Genomic DNA, 15,598 nt, shown 5'->3' with positions numbered 1-15,598 from the left:
AGAGACGTATAGGAGACAGGTAATAAATGGTATACGATATTTATTAGAACATATTAACTAAATATTTATTTTCATATATTTATTTCCATATATAAAGTTTGTTATATTTCCTCATCATTTTATGATTTTTTTAGGTGGATTTGAATATGCGTATGTATTTCATTTATGAATGTAAAAAAATATAAATATTAGTTGCTTACTACTTCCTAATAGAAAGAGATAGAAATAGATAGATAGATAGATAGAGAGAGAGAGAGAGAGAGAGAGAAAGAGAGAGAGATTATGAGATTATTTTTTATCATTCTAATATACATATTATACTAATTTCACAATCATTCTAAAATAATTGCATTTGTATTATTTCGTTTTTTTGAAGTTTATTCCTGTATTTTAAATAATATAATTTACTTATATAATATTTGCGTACTGTTGGATAAATTAATTACAGGATTTCAAAATGGAATGTAAGTCGACAAGAATTATAAACATTAAAATTATTATTTTAATCTATCAATGATGATTCTGATGGATAAACTGTTTTTCATCTATTATAACTATCAATTATATAATTGAAGGGTTTTTCATAAAAATCGAACAAGTTTAAAAAATTATTAAATTTTCAGGAAACAAAAAAATTTCTTATCTTCAAATTGTTCATTGTATAAATATAATAATTTTTCTTTCACAAATAATAGATAACGAAGATTTTAGATTTTAATCAATATTTTGAAAATTTATTTTAAAAAGATTCATTAAAAAATTTAATAAACTCTGGATTTGTATCGAATAACGTCTGGCTGATGAATGAGATTTTTAAGTCAACGAACATTTGTGATCCAATAAATTTGTGGAAACCGTCACAACACGTTATAAAAGATTTTTGAGAGGATTTTTTTGTAAGAAGATTGTTGTTTAAAATCGGGCCTGTCGATATCAGCTAGTTCCAAGAAGCACTTCGGGACCCTAATACAGTATATTATTCAGGAGTTTCGACAAAAGTGGCGGTTACGGGTCGATCATCCTGGAAGGAAGATGCAGTCGCTTTCTATACATACATAATATATGTGCGTAACGTTTTCCGATGTTGCAGATAAAGTGGATGCTATAAGATATTACGATCATTTTCCATCGCGTATTACAAGCCTTTGATTTTCCTGCTGATGGTTACCGCTCAATATGAATTATTATCTCATGTATAGAACATATTATATATTGAATGCATGTATGTATTTTTTGCTAGATATATTTTTATGTTATACGTACAAAAGTATGTATATATTACATGTTTACAATGAAAAAACTATATTTGCTCTAAAAAGGCGATAATTTGGAAAGAAATATATAAAATCCTATACAAATTATCTTTTACCTATCATAACTTTATCAATTAAATAATTAAAAGATTTTTCATAAAAATCAAATAGAAGTAAGTCTAAAAAATTAAATTTTCAGAAAACAAAAAATTTCTGATCTTTGTAAATTTCCGTTCATTGTACATAAATATAATAATTTTTTTCCGAGCTACAAAATAATAGCTACAAAAATGTAGTTTTAGGTTTTAATTAATATTTTAAGTATTTATAAAAAATAGTTTTAAAAAACCTTTAGATTCTCTTGTTTGGTTCTTGCGGAAATTTTATATTTACTACCTATTTATCTCATTATGTTTTACATTTATCTTTTTTTATAATATAATATTGTATTAATAGCAGTAAATGTAAAAAAAAATTATTTAAATTATAAAGCAATAACTTTTTCACTTTTTATTTAAAAATTTTTATAAATTTTGCTGTTAACAAAACTTTTGGAAATATTATGTTAAACTTTTATATTTCCTATTTTCTATTCTTATCGGAAGAATAATATTCATGTAACGCCATTAATAGAGAACAATTTGACGTCATAACCCAGATAAAAAAAAATAGATTTATTTGATTCCTGTGAGACATCCCTCAATTATAGTAAAGATAGTTAAATTTTCTAAACTGCTGTTTTTTTTTAGATTCTATTGATTAGCAAAATCCAGGTCTAAAAGTTCCGCATTTTACGTTTTACCCTAGAAGAAAGAAGTAACAAAAAAGAAGAATAAGACCGACGATCACGATCGAAATCGCGATATTACGTGTAAACTGCGCTCCGGGATGAAGTTCGATTTTATGGCGACGAGTACGAGCGTCCATAAATCATACTTCGCTTCTGATAGTCCGGCGAAGCCATGAGTCAAGCTCTCGATGGTCTGTGGGCACGACAGTCTGTTTAGACGCTATATAATCGGAAAATCGTTCAGAACAGATCAAACGTAGCACGAACGTTTAATCGAAGAAGAGACAGGATTTTATTACGAAAGAATAACGGCGATAAACGCGGCGTATTTTTTCCTATCTCGCTAAATCGGGTTTAGAGAAGCTTTAATAAATCGTGCTTTGTTGTTGTTGTGCAAAATTGAGATAGGAAATCATCAAAACTAGAATAAAATGCATTTAATGCATGAATTTTGCATAAAAAACTAGTAGTATTTTCATTCTATCCAATTTAAAGCTTGACTGTGTAAATAAAATATTCCTAAAATTTTATATGTACATATTCTTTATTCAATATATGTCAAATTATTCGATTTTATAGCCCGTAAGAACATTTATAAATTATTTTGCTAAACTTTTTATGATTGTATTTTACTTTATTGCATTGTTTTGCACAGTATTTACTATTTTTACTGACAGCAGCTTTTATTTGTTGATAGTTTTGTCGATATGAGAAATTCAACATAAACTCATACTGTCCATTGCACAAAAAATAATATTAAAAAAAACTAAGAAATGTGGTTTCTTTTACAGTGAAATATTATACCCTGAGAATTTTCTTTTTTGTTCTATTGAAGTTAATTATCGTAAAAATATTTTCTTGGAGATTTGTCTCTGATAAATTAATTTTTTAAGTGCGAAATTATGAATTACTATATCTAAGCGAATATATAACTTCAATTAATGTTAATTCAAGTAATCAGATAGAGAAAGAATCAAGAACAATATTGTATTTTTGTAGACATCTATATAATGTCACTCTTTATTTCAGATAATTTGCTTAGTCAAGAACTCAGGTAGACCGAACCTCATAATTTAATATACGGTGAACTACCACGATGTTCGTGTGCTGTAACCGCCCAACAGTTAGACGATAAAATCTCTATGGACCTCCCAGAGCTGTTTTTCTCTCGTCTACGACCAGTACGCGAAACTTTCTCGCATGGTTCTCTGCAAATCTGAACACCTCCTACTCATTAAACGAAATTGAACCTCTCTGGCGAATACGATTCGCAATTCGTCGTGCCGGAAAGGACACCATTTTCGTGCTGCGCTGCATGTTTAACTAGGTTTGAAGTCCGCTTTCAAAATGCACGTAAGCACTACAATTAATTTCGATATTCCATTTTGTTAATAAATCTCTTTTGAAATCAAATATAAAAGTGAAAAAGACTAGTAGAAGTCGGGGGAGAAGTAAATGCACAAGTTTCACATTAGATCAATAATTCTTATAATTAATGAGTACTTATGAATCTTATTAAATGTAAGACTACGTGAATAAATTTCGATGCTTTTATCCCTCTTCAATAACAATTGAGATCAACACAGTGTGCCAAATTTTCGCAAATTATAACTAGAAAAAAACCACGATTGATAAAAGCTACATTTTTTGATATTTTGCAAATAATTTTTATTAATTTTATCTTTTGAATTTATTACTTTCTGTAGTAAGACATGTGTTAATATCATTATTTTTATTTGGTTTTATTTGATTGTGAGGTAATTGACAAAATATGAGATTTGTTAACATCTCGAACTTATAAAATATAATCCGATATAATTATTTAAAATAGTCAACATCATCATTCAACTCCGCGCGGGTTAGCATCGCTTGCTTTCAAACTATCGCAATCAGACTATCCGGAAATTTTCCAGTCAGGCAACCCAGATCGACGTGAATAATGCATCATAGAGGCTTGCTGTCAGTTCACTGTCAAACTTCGCACAATTCCAGCGTCTGGATCCACTGGAAGCAACCGTGTTCGATATGTTTAATGTTAGATCAATGTTCTCGGAATCATGCTGATGTAAAATTTATTTCGAGCATGGTGAATAGTTGCTGTTGCACGCACTACACGAAACCGCGGCAACTACGTTCAAAGCTTTATGCAAAAATGTTAGAAAGTGGAGGGGCATGACTAGTAACAACGTTTCTCCGTAGCATGAGGAAAAGAGGAAACGTCTGACAACTCCGATATTGAAGTTAACGTTCACGACGCTCGTATCGCGGCTCGTATGACGGCGATGTGTTTGGCAAACCCTCGTTTGGCAAGCATCAAAAGAAGTATATGTTATGCGCGGGAAGTGTAGTGAAAGAGTTGAACGAGTAATAGTGCGCGCAGGACGAATATCGAAATAAAATTCGAAAACTGGATTTCCTTGAAAAATACTGGAAAAAGCGTCCGATGTCAAAGCGTAATAATGAAAAATCAGGACGGAAAATCAGCCTTTGACAATCATATATCATGGAATTGGACACGAACGCATTTCATCAGCAACTTACACACAAGCAAACATTGAATGAATGCAAATAAATTCTTTGTTATTTGAAAATAAAATTGCGTAAGAATGATATTTTTATTTTATACAACTGCTTTTTATTATTACTTGTAACTAAAAGAATTGAAAAGATTAAATTATGTGTGCACGGAGAGAAAAAAATGGTTGTAATTACCATAATTTAACTATAATTTATAATCATTTTCGGTGCCAATAGTATGTATAGTCTTTAGATAGAACTATAAATATGACTATTACTACTAGTACTACTACTAGTACTATTAATAGTACTAATGTTATAGCAGTAATAACTACAAAAATGGAGCTCTTAACCTATAATTACATTAGTTTACAAAAAAAATGTTCTTTAAATAACTTTGAACCACACAAGGTATTTCTTAAGGATTTTACTGAAAAGATGATATCACAAGTCAAATTTCACTAACACGTCAGGTTTCCGTACGATTGAAGTAAATAATTAAGTTTTTGTCTAATTAAAGTTTAATGTACAAAAAATAACTTTTTTATATATTTGACATTTAAAAAAAAATTAACATTACTTTGAAATTCTGATTAAAAATCATAGATGCATTTTGTTCATCTTCTATAAAATATATTTCTTTTATGTCTTTAATTTTCGGCCTAATGTGATAAAATTAAATATATTTGTAATTTATAATTATTGGTACACAGTATAACTTATATCGTTATAAGTTCCGCTAAATGTGTGTATATGTGTGAGTGTGCACGTGCGTGCACTTCATTCGGTTCAAGGTAATTTTTTGCTGTAAACTAGTATTATTTTATCATGTAATTATAGCTTCAAACAGAGTTGGGAAGTAACGCATTACACTTATAATGCCATTACTATTTACGTTACTTTTTTTTGGTAATGATCGTTACTTTTTTCTGTCTTTAACGGTAATGATAACGTCATTATGTTTTTGCAGTAAAACGTTAATGATTCAGTTGTTACTTTTTTATCGTTATTTTAATTGGGTGGATCAGATTGGATCATATTTCGATTTTACTGGTGCTGAAAGATGTTTCGCTTTTGTTTTCCTAGAAGGGTACTTCTAGTTAATCCAAATTATGTTGTTGTATGTTATAATAAATAAGTGAAACACTTAAAATTTTTTATATGCTGTAAATGTACTAATATACATATATTTACAATTTGACATTGGATTATAAAGTATAATAAAAGGTTACTCTTGCAATAAATATCATTATAATATATGTTTACTTTCTCATTTTTATTTTTTTTTAAATGTTTTATATTACATATTTTATATCTTATATTGCATTCCGATAGATACTATCAGTGTTGAAAATTTGTAATTCACGTTACATATATACTACGGATTTTTAGTACTGGAAGTGAATCTTGAAATACATTCTTAATAATGAAGTTAATGTATTTAAAAACATTAAAGTTTAAAAACAATATTTAATTTAAATTCGGTAATTGCTGAGTTTAGCTCCCGACGATTGTTTCTGCTAGATTCGGTCGTTTTCTTTTTGTGCAAAAATCGAATGAGCCTAATTTTATCAACATCGTATACGAAGGAACTAACTCAATAATTTCTCGAAAAATAACAAAAAAATAACAATTCGTTACTTTTTCAAGTAACGATAACAATAATGCATTACTATATAAAATAAATAATTAATAATATTATTTTTAACAAAAAATAACTATAACAGTAACGCGTTATGATTTTAAGATAACGTTCCCAACTCTGGTTTCAAATATTAAAATATTAAATTTTTCTCTTAATGTGATCAATACATGACTAATTTTTTTTATTAAATTCATAAAACCATTAATATAATTAACAATTTAAATTTGTATAAATTCAGATTAAAAATTTAGCTCTAAATGAAAGCAACATATAAATCTGAAATGTGTCAAGAAACACAACAATCTGCAGAAGAGATTGATAAATGTCTTCGCAAAATAAGATTCTTATCTTCCAACTCCGATCTGTTCGAGATCCAATGAGATCCAATGAGATTCAACAGAAACATCAACGGTTTTTTATTTCAAGATTTTTACAACATCCTTTCGATTATTCTTTTTAAAATACGCCAATTGCTTTCATTTCTTTTCTCAACTACTCGTTTCTCTTTCGAGCGATGTGCAAAATGAAAAAAAGAAAAAAAAACGCGGTTTCTACGGTAAATTATTTCATCGGCTAGCTAACACCATGTCTTCGTCGCTTCTTGCTGGTCGATTTGTTCCTTCGCTCGTATTTTTCAAACCTTCAACATGTCAGTCGGCTATTTCCGCGCAAACATGTCGGCACTAGGGACGATTGAGAAACTTTTTTTTTCTCGTAAATATGTTCTTCGTGACCAAAAGTAAAAATGAAAATATTAAATATTAAAAATATTAAAAATGAAAAATTTCATACAGATTTATCAATATGACTGAAACGCCCCAACATGAAGCTCATAAAGTTTTTTTATGATATTGAAATCTCCATGATTGCGTAAGAGAGGTTTATTACGAGTCGACACTTTTTACATTGTACAGTTGTACGTTTTATTTATGGTTGTCAAAATCTAAGTACATACAGGTGGTTGCGTTTCACGAAGAATATTTTCACGCTCTTCAATCACTCTACGCGTGTGTTCACAATTGACTGCGGATATGAAAAGAAAGCGTTCTGTTTAATCCCATCGGATCCCCGCAAATTGAATTACCTCGAGGGTTCGAAGGAAAAAGTAAAAGTCCGTAGGGGGTAGGGAAGACGTCTGTAAAGGTTACACGTGGATGCTCAGAATCCCTCGATAGGATCGATTCACTAATAATAGGATATAATGGAGCGAGTTCTGCGGACCCGCAGCAAAGGCAAAGGGTCCGAGACGTATTTAAGAGTCGTAAATTGTTAATACCTAAAAAGCGGTCAGTGGCTACTCGTAAATTTTACGGTACATACTTTTCCGAGGAAATGTTGCTTCTCGATAAAAAGAAGTCTCATTGTCCAATTAGGTAAATTCTAAAGCTAATCGCCCCTCTTGCCTTTCCTTTCTCAATCCTGCCACGACGGGGTGGAATCCCCCCTTGTTTTTCACAGATTTATTGGCGGCTTTCTCCATGTGAAGTTGTCTCATACGACTGCATGGGCAGGACGTTGCGTCCTTCGTTTACAACTTCCAACTTCTTGGGAGGCAAGCCGAGGGGGCGTGGAGTTACGTGGAAAAGAACTTCTCGAGTAAACCTATACTATAGCGGGTAGAAGAGGACCTCGGGATTTATAACCCGCTCGTTTGTCACTTTTCATCCGAATCCCGGGGAGTTCGTAAACCACAATACCTGCGCGAGCAGGTTACTCATCGAAGCGTTTCCCATAACATCAAACGAAATCGCAAGTCGGAAGCTTATATCAAATTTAACGCCGATATTTTCGATTATTTGGAGAAAATAATTCGATGAAGATAAGATTTATTGGATTCGTCATAAATAACAGATCCTGACCAGAGTGAGAAAGGAAAGGAGATAACAGATGAAAGTTTCATCACTTTGAAAAGTTTGACATCTGCAGCGTAACCTTCGAGTTTTAACGAGCGAATCGGCGAGGTGGCGAGCGATGAGAGTCACGGAACGGTTCGTTCACCGGAGAGGAGAAACCGATTTAAATACCGACAGGCGTTAAAGTCGCTTAAGTCGTCAGGTAGGCCCGGTCGGAGTCATCGAGGCTGGATCCAAGAGCGTTTTGTTCGAACTCCCTTCATCAGATAAGCCGCGGCGATGAGCGCGGTATTGCTTTCAAATTGGTTTCCGATTCGAGCGTACGATAGCGACAACGACCCACGCCTCCCCAGTGTATCCCCGTCTATTCACCAACTCGACCTCGCGTCCCGCGTTATTAGAACTCGCTGCGGTTGGTTTCCACCTTTTTTTTCTGCCTCGGTCTCTGATTTCTCTTTTCTTTTTCTCGTAGCCTGCGCCGGCAAACCCCAGCGATGATTTGGTACCTCGCACAGGTCGATTACACACAATTGACTCCCTTCGACCTGGTTAACCGTCCGTGGTTAACGGACTTTGCGAATAGTGAGATATTCGCACGAACGGGTTCACCGGTTGACGATCTTGATTGAGGAGGGCGCAATACATATATAGTACCGAGAAAGTCGCGCGATTCTTAACGAAGTGATCTCAATCTAATTGGGCCGGGGGGTGAGAGGCTAGGGGGACGTTAAATGATGGGAAATTGAGACTAAGAGGTCATTCATTGAAGATATACGGGATGCTTCGGGTACTCTTTCTTTCGTATCGTATTCTTTGATCAATTTCGAGTCGATTTTTCCTAATAAAAGATTTCTCTGATGGGATGCTGCCTCCTTTTCACGTTCAACATTAAATGTCTCTTGAGAAAGAAAGAAAGAGAGAGAGAGAGAGAGAGAGAGAGAGAGAGAGAGAGAGAGAGAGAGAGAGGGAAAGAGAGAGCTAAGTTTAAAATTAATACTTTGTTCACACGCACATGCACATAAAAGTCTAATTAAAAAAGATAAGGAATATACTTCGCGTGTCTTCGAATTTTAACTCGTATACTATTAAATATTACAGAATCAAAGTTAAACCAATTTTTTTTTTAGTTAAATAACATTTTATTTTTAACTTCTATATAGATGTCAAAATGTATTATTTTAATATTTACAACATTAAGAATAATCACATCTTTAATCAAACAAGTCTTACAATCAAATTGGTTAATCTCAAAATAAATAGCGTCCATATTACGTATTATAACACACTTAAACAATAAATTGATGCAATAACAAACTAAGTGCAGTAAATAATAAACTAAATTTGGATCCAATTGAATACTTCTTGAGTTAAATTGTTTAATTTTTAAAATGTCTACTTGTAATAAGGCTCATAAAATTTAAAAAACAATAAAGAAAAAGGGTTACGAGCCAAAAATTATTTTATAAAATTAAACATCATTAATATAGAAGTTTGAATAAAAGTAAAAGAAACAATTATATCCTTTAATTGATTTAATACAATGTGCTAACAATAAACAAAGACGTTTCGATCGCGATCGGATCATTATCAATGTTAAAAACATATAATATTACAAACGGTAAAAAAAACAACATAATATATATTTATACTTCGCTCTCTCTAACAAACGCTGTTAACATAAAAACGATTATCATCCTGTTCACAGTCATGATTTATAAAGTAGCTTGGAAAAATTCGTCGCATGACAATAGTTAATTGCAGTCAATCGTTGAATTGCTTGAATAATGTCAGATAATTGTAGTCAAACATTGATTAGCTTGAATAATGCCTTTAGATATAATGTAAATCAGAGAATGTAACGCAAGAAAATAAATTTAATCCTGTAGGTAAAATATATAATATACAAGAATTATGTCAGCGCAAGATTATTGTTACAGTAAAAATCGTATTAAATCAACTAAAGAATATAATTCTTTCTTTTACTTATGTTCAAACTTCTATATTAACGATGTTTAATTTTATAAAATAATTTTTGGCTCATACAGTCCTCTTTCTTTATTGTTTTTTGTTTAACTTCATTATTTTACTTAAATTAATGAACGGTAGCGACTTAGCTATTGGAATGATAAAAAATGATTGGAAACCTAAATATAATTTGACGTTACAAATTTAATGATGTAAACAAGGTTCTTGGCTTTCACTGTGAATTTTCCATCTTCATACACTGCATACTTCGGTATCGTCTCGGTACATCAATCCATATCAGCACGACATTCGTATTACGCGCGTATTACTGTCCCACTGTATTATTTCGTACACTCTATCGTAGCGGTGTTAAGTTATACTAATAGTTGAAATTGCATTCGAGGATATCGCCTCGACAGCGTCGCGCGTTTACGAGGGATCAGGACTGTGTGGATTGCGTTAACACCTCCTTCGGGAACTGGCGGATACACATGTACATGCGCGTGGAGCAGTGTAGACACACGTGGTATAGACACACTATACTGTTTGTGGATGCATCATATACGAGATGGCCCACCTGTGAGCGTCATTGTGGATAATTCTCCTCGAATAAATCGGCGGTAAAGGTATTTCCGCATTTGCATCACAATCACGAGTAATAATAAATTATGACTTTTCGAGCCTGCAGGTTAATAATTCCAGCGGATATAATTCAACTTTAATGTAATACAACATAATGTAATGAAGTGAGTTGATTTTGAAAGAAGCAATCTTCTATTCTACGCGTAAGATCACTCTATTTTTTTTCTATACTTTGTCATTTTACATAGTAAAAAAAATATTTCATATTTCTGGTAAAAATCCACTCAAATTCTTGTTAAAACTTTTCGTTGAATTTTTAACATTTGAATGTTAATTTAACTTAATGTGATTATGTTATTTAAATATTTTGTATTATATCGATATTTAACTATTCTTTGTGTTAAAATAACAGTTTATTAGTAAGTAGATGAATAACATAAAAATAATGTGTTTTAAATTTTAAAATAAGTGAATGAAATATTAATTTTAAAATAAATAAATAAAATGTTAACATATCATAAATGTTAATTTTACTTAAAAAATGCTTTCAAAGTTTGTGTGCTCACAATTTGTGTTGTATAACTTTTTTTATATTAATTTTTTTACATAATATTTGTATTACTTTCTAACATATTTCATATAAAAAACAAAAAATATTTGCAAATAAAACAGACTCTTAAATCATTTTATAATGTTGTCTGTTCTCGGCAATTTAGGTAAATCTCAAAATTTATTAATTTAGATATATATTGATTGCAAATGTAAATCCTGAAAAAGTTAGAACATTTTATTCTCGTTTGGATCGCTTGTTTCGACACGGCGTAATTACATTTGCGCGACCTGTCGATACTACTGCTGGATACATTTACGAGATTAGCGAACATTTTAATTGCGTATCGATCGTCAAAAGATTGAAAAGTGTGCGAAATGTGAGACCAACTTAACAAAATCCTCTGAAACAGATTTTAGTTTAATATAAATTTGATGTATAAGTGACTTAGAAAATTACTTTTCTGCAATTTAAAAGAAGATAAAATTTATTTATAATTTTGATATTAATATTAGTTAACGATTACGTAGAAATTTTTAAAACGTCATGTTACGTTTTCTCTTTATTCAAATATGTATGAACATGAGGAAATACATTTATTATATCAGTTTCCCTGTTAAATATTATGCTTGAAACGGTAATTAATTGCTGCGTAACATATTTGTCGACAAATAATTAATAAAAGATTTTTAGCAATGCGATTTAAAAAAAAATAAAAATATACGACATATATGCCGATACAGAATTGCTAGTGAAATTAGTTCAGTATTCTATTCCTGTTCTACATACACATACGCACATGCGCGCGCGCGCGCGCGCGCACACACACACATACACACACACACACACAAATATTTTTTAAATCAAATCTAGAAGTTCAATGTTTTTTTCAGTATAGACGTAGTTATAAAAATAGGAGAAGATATAACCCATACGCCGCAATCACTTGACCATAGAAAATTCTCTATAGAGAATCTCACAGCTGTAGCAACTATTCTGTACTTTTCGTTTTTTATCTTTCTTTGCAAAGTTCTCGATAAAAGCAGCCGGGCGTAATGCAACTCCTCCTCGAAAGTCTTAACGATCTCGAAGATTCCAGAATCTACCTTTTACAAGATCCTCGTAGATGGTGCATGTATAAAGCTTCTTAAAAGCTAAAAGTTTTCTATCTCCTATTCCCGCAGCATATTATGATAAAACGTCCTTCTCTCTGGAACATCTGCTCTATTAATTAATTATATTCGATTTTTCAGCCGCATAAATATATAAACAGATTTCTTGATAGATTTAGAATTCATTTTTACTGTGTGAACATTTAAACATCAGAGTTTATTAAGTTCATAACTTTCGAATCTTTTAGATTGCATACATTAGTAATTAAATTCTCAATTAAATAATCATCAAGGCAAAAAGAGCTTATAGGTACTCGAAAGAAACGATTTTGCTAAAATAACTAAAAATTGAGATCTAACAAAATTAAAAATAATTTGGTTAAATTATCAAAATAATTATGTTTAGGATACTCAAACTATAGTCTTGCTAGCACGTCAACACGATATTTATTTAGAATATCTTCCTCTATTTCAATAAGCCTAATTTCATCGAAATTAAAACAGAGGAGAGTGTTCTAAATAATTACCTTTAAAAGATTGAATGAAGACATCCACGAGCGCAATTTGGAAGATCCGAGTTTAAATTTCGGTGGAGATTATATTTTTTACAATAAGTAATTTACAGCTTTTTAGGATACTAATCAACGTTATTATTAAATCGACGACCAATTAATTTAATTATGAGATTATTATATCAGTTCATAATTGTGTTTCAAGTTCGACAAATTGAATCGGCATACTATCTATAGAACTGACAATTGTATTTGTGTATCCATATATGAATATTATTAATTGTGTAAACATTAAGACTCGCTTTAATCGAAAATTTCTTTATCTTATTTAAATAATTCTCAGTCTATTTCATTTAATGTTTAGCTTCAATGTTTTTTAAAAAATTAATAGTTAAATGGGCACGGAGATATACAAATAGTAGATTTTACATATATAAAAATATAGCAGCAATAATAAACTTTAATAAACTGTTTTTCGATAAAGTAATTGTGCCATTCCATGAGGTATTGAAAAAGCTAGTAAAGCAAACACATTATATCTCCATTTTAAACAATTCGCACATATTTTAAATCCTACAAAAGCTTCAGTGTATAAAATTTTCGCAACCGTATTATTTGTTTCTAGTTTTGTTAACCGATTGATTCAATAGTTTTCGTTTTGTCTCTGCACAGTTTCATCGTGTTGAAAAATCAATTTATTGATTTATAGTACACACCGTCCCAAAACGCGCTGATGCAGGTAGCCACAAAACTTTGAGATTGACAAATCGACATTACATTGTGGACAGAAATTGTGACATATTAGACAGTTTTGTTCGTACAGTTTTGTCGAATTTCATATAATTTTTACTCAGTTATATGTTTTTAGTTAAAAAGATATTATACGCTTTGGTTAAAAAAATATTATACACTTTATAAATTGTTAAAAAAATATTAAACAATTCTCTTTTTGATTAAAATTACTTATCGTGAGTGCAAATGTTCTTATATAGGTTTTCTATACTTGTAATTTTGAAAAGATTATAATTAAAGACACAAAGATGCCCTTAAAAAATTAATAAGATTACGTAACAAAAATTAATAAGATCATGTGTAAAGCTATATTATATATTCTACTTTATTTATATTATATTCTATTTTAACATGACTTTACACATGATCTTATTAATTCTTGTCACAAGATCTTATTAATTTATATATGATTAGCGAATTAATTTTATAAAGAAACTGTACGTATTAAAAAATAAATCAGTTTGATACTTGACGAGACTGAAAATTCATTAAACGGAAAAAATTGCATGTCCTAATTTAGATAATATTTTTCCTGACAATGGATATGCGAGTGATTGAAGCTTTCTTGTTGAAACACAGGGTACGTACAAGGGCATAAAGCAAGCAAAAATAGTGATGTTTGCGCAACCTGTGCGATGAAAACAAGTTGAGGCAATTTTTAGCTTTTAATTGAAACGCACAGTTCGATGTATATCCAATAAATGCTCTCGTTGGTTTAATTAATCCACTATTCCTATTGACGTTTTTATTATTAAAAATATGTAAGATATAAAAAAAAAACATATACACATATAAATATATATACATAACACATCGGTCAATAAGTCCCCGGACTAGCAAAGAAAACACAAGTGTTACATAAAAATTCGAATTTATTCATCAATATAGTTTCCTTTTAAGGCAATACAATCAGTCCAACGCCTTTCCAAACGTTCGATGCCGGTTTTGTAGAACGATTTTGGCTGACCCTCAAAATACGCATCAGTTTCGGCGATGACCTCCTCATCCGATCGAAATTTCTTCCCAGCGAGCATTTTTTTGAGCTCAGCGAATAGGAAATAGTCGCTGGGGGCCAAATCTGGCGAATACGGTGGGTGCGGGAGCAGCCCAACAGCTGGAAGCCCAACTCGTTCAATTTAACCATTGTTGCCATCGATTGTTTTTGATCCACAGTGAGCAAACGCGGCACCCACTTCGAACACAGCTTCCGCATCGACAAATGATCGTGTAAAATGGTAAAAACACTTCCCTTGGATATCTTTACGATGTCAGCAATATCATCCAGCTTTAATTTACGGTCGGACAAAACCAATTTATTGCAATGCTTGATTTTTTCGGGGACAACTGCCTCATTTGGGCGACCAGAGCGGTGTGCATCGTCGGTGTCCGTACGACCGCGTTTAAAATCAGCATACCAGTCGATAATTGTTGATTTGCCTGGGGCAGAGGTGCCATAATGTTTGTCCAACCACTGTTTTGCCTCAACGGTGTTTTTTCCCATCAAAAAGCAGTGTTTAATGAGCACACGAAATTCCTTTTTTTCCATTGTTATGAAAATAACCAAATTAGCGTCACTAAAGCTTCAATAACTCACACAATAATGATCCGAATGACATATACATTTGACAGTACGCCTAAAAGGGTCTGTTCTTTCGAACCACTATGTACTTTTTGTGTTAGTGGCGCTCTCTATGTGTCAGACCGGGGACTTATTGACCGATGTGTTATATTTATACATAAATATGTATATAATAGGATGTCCTAAAATATGTGACTCAAAATATTATAGCAAGAAAGTTTTTAAAAAATTATTGTAAATAAAAAAATTATTTGCAGTTTTTATTTTAATCAATATTTTCTGAGATATAACGATTTAAATTACAGACTATGTTTAGATTATCTGTGAGTATTAGTGAACGCGCTGAAGCAAGCTCATCAACAATCATTAATATCGCACGCGCAACTAATAGATAAATGATCTAAACATAGTCTAAGTGTAGTCTGTACACACACACACACACACACAC

At 31.4% G+C, this 15,598-nt stretch overlaps 1 pseudogene; it reads right to left on the bottom strand.

Moving 5' to 3' along the window:
- Positions 1-14,413: 14,413 nt before the first annotated feature.
- On the bottom strand, positions 14,414-15,287 carry LOC108747713 (annotated as a pseudogene).
- Positions 15,288-15,598: the final 311 nt, after the last annotated feature.

The sequence above is a fragment of the Trachymyrmex septentrionalis genome, unplaced genomic scaffold (genome assembly GCF_001594115.1).
Source record: "Trachymyrmex septentrionalis isolate Tsep2-gDNA-1 unplaced genomic scaffold, Tsep1.0 scaffold108, whole genome shotgun sequence".
NCBI lineage: Eukaryota > Metazoa > Arthropoda > Insecta > Hymenoptera > Formicidae > Trachymyrmex > Trachymyrmex septentrionalis.
This window is presented reverse-complemented; position numbering and strand designations above follow the sequence as displayed.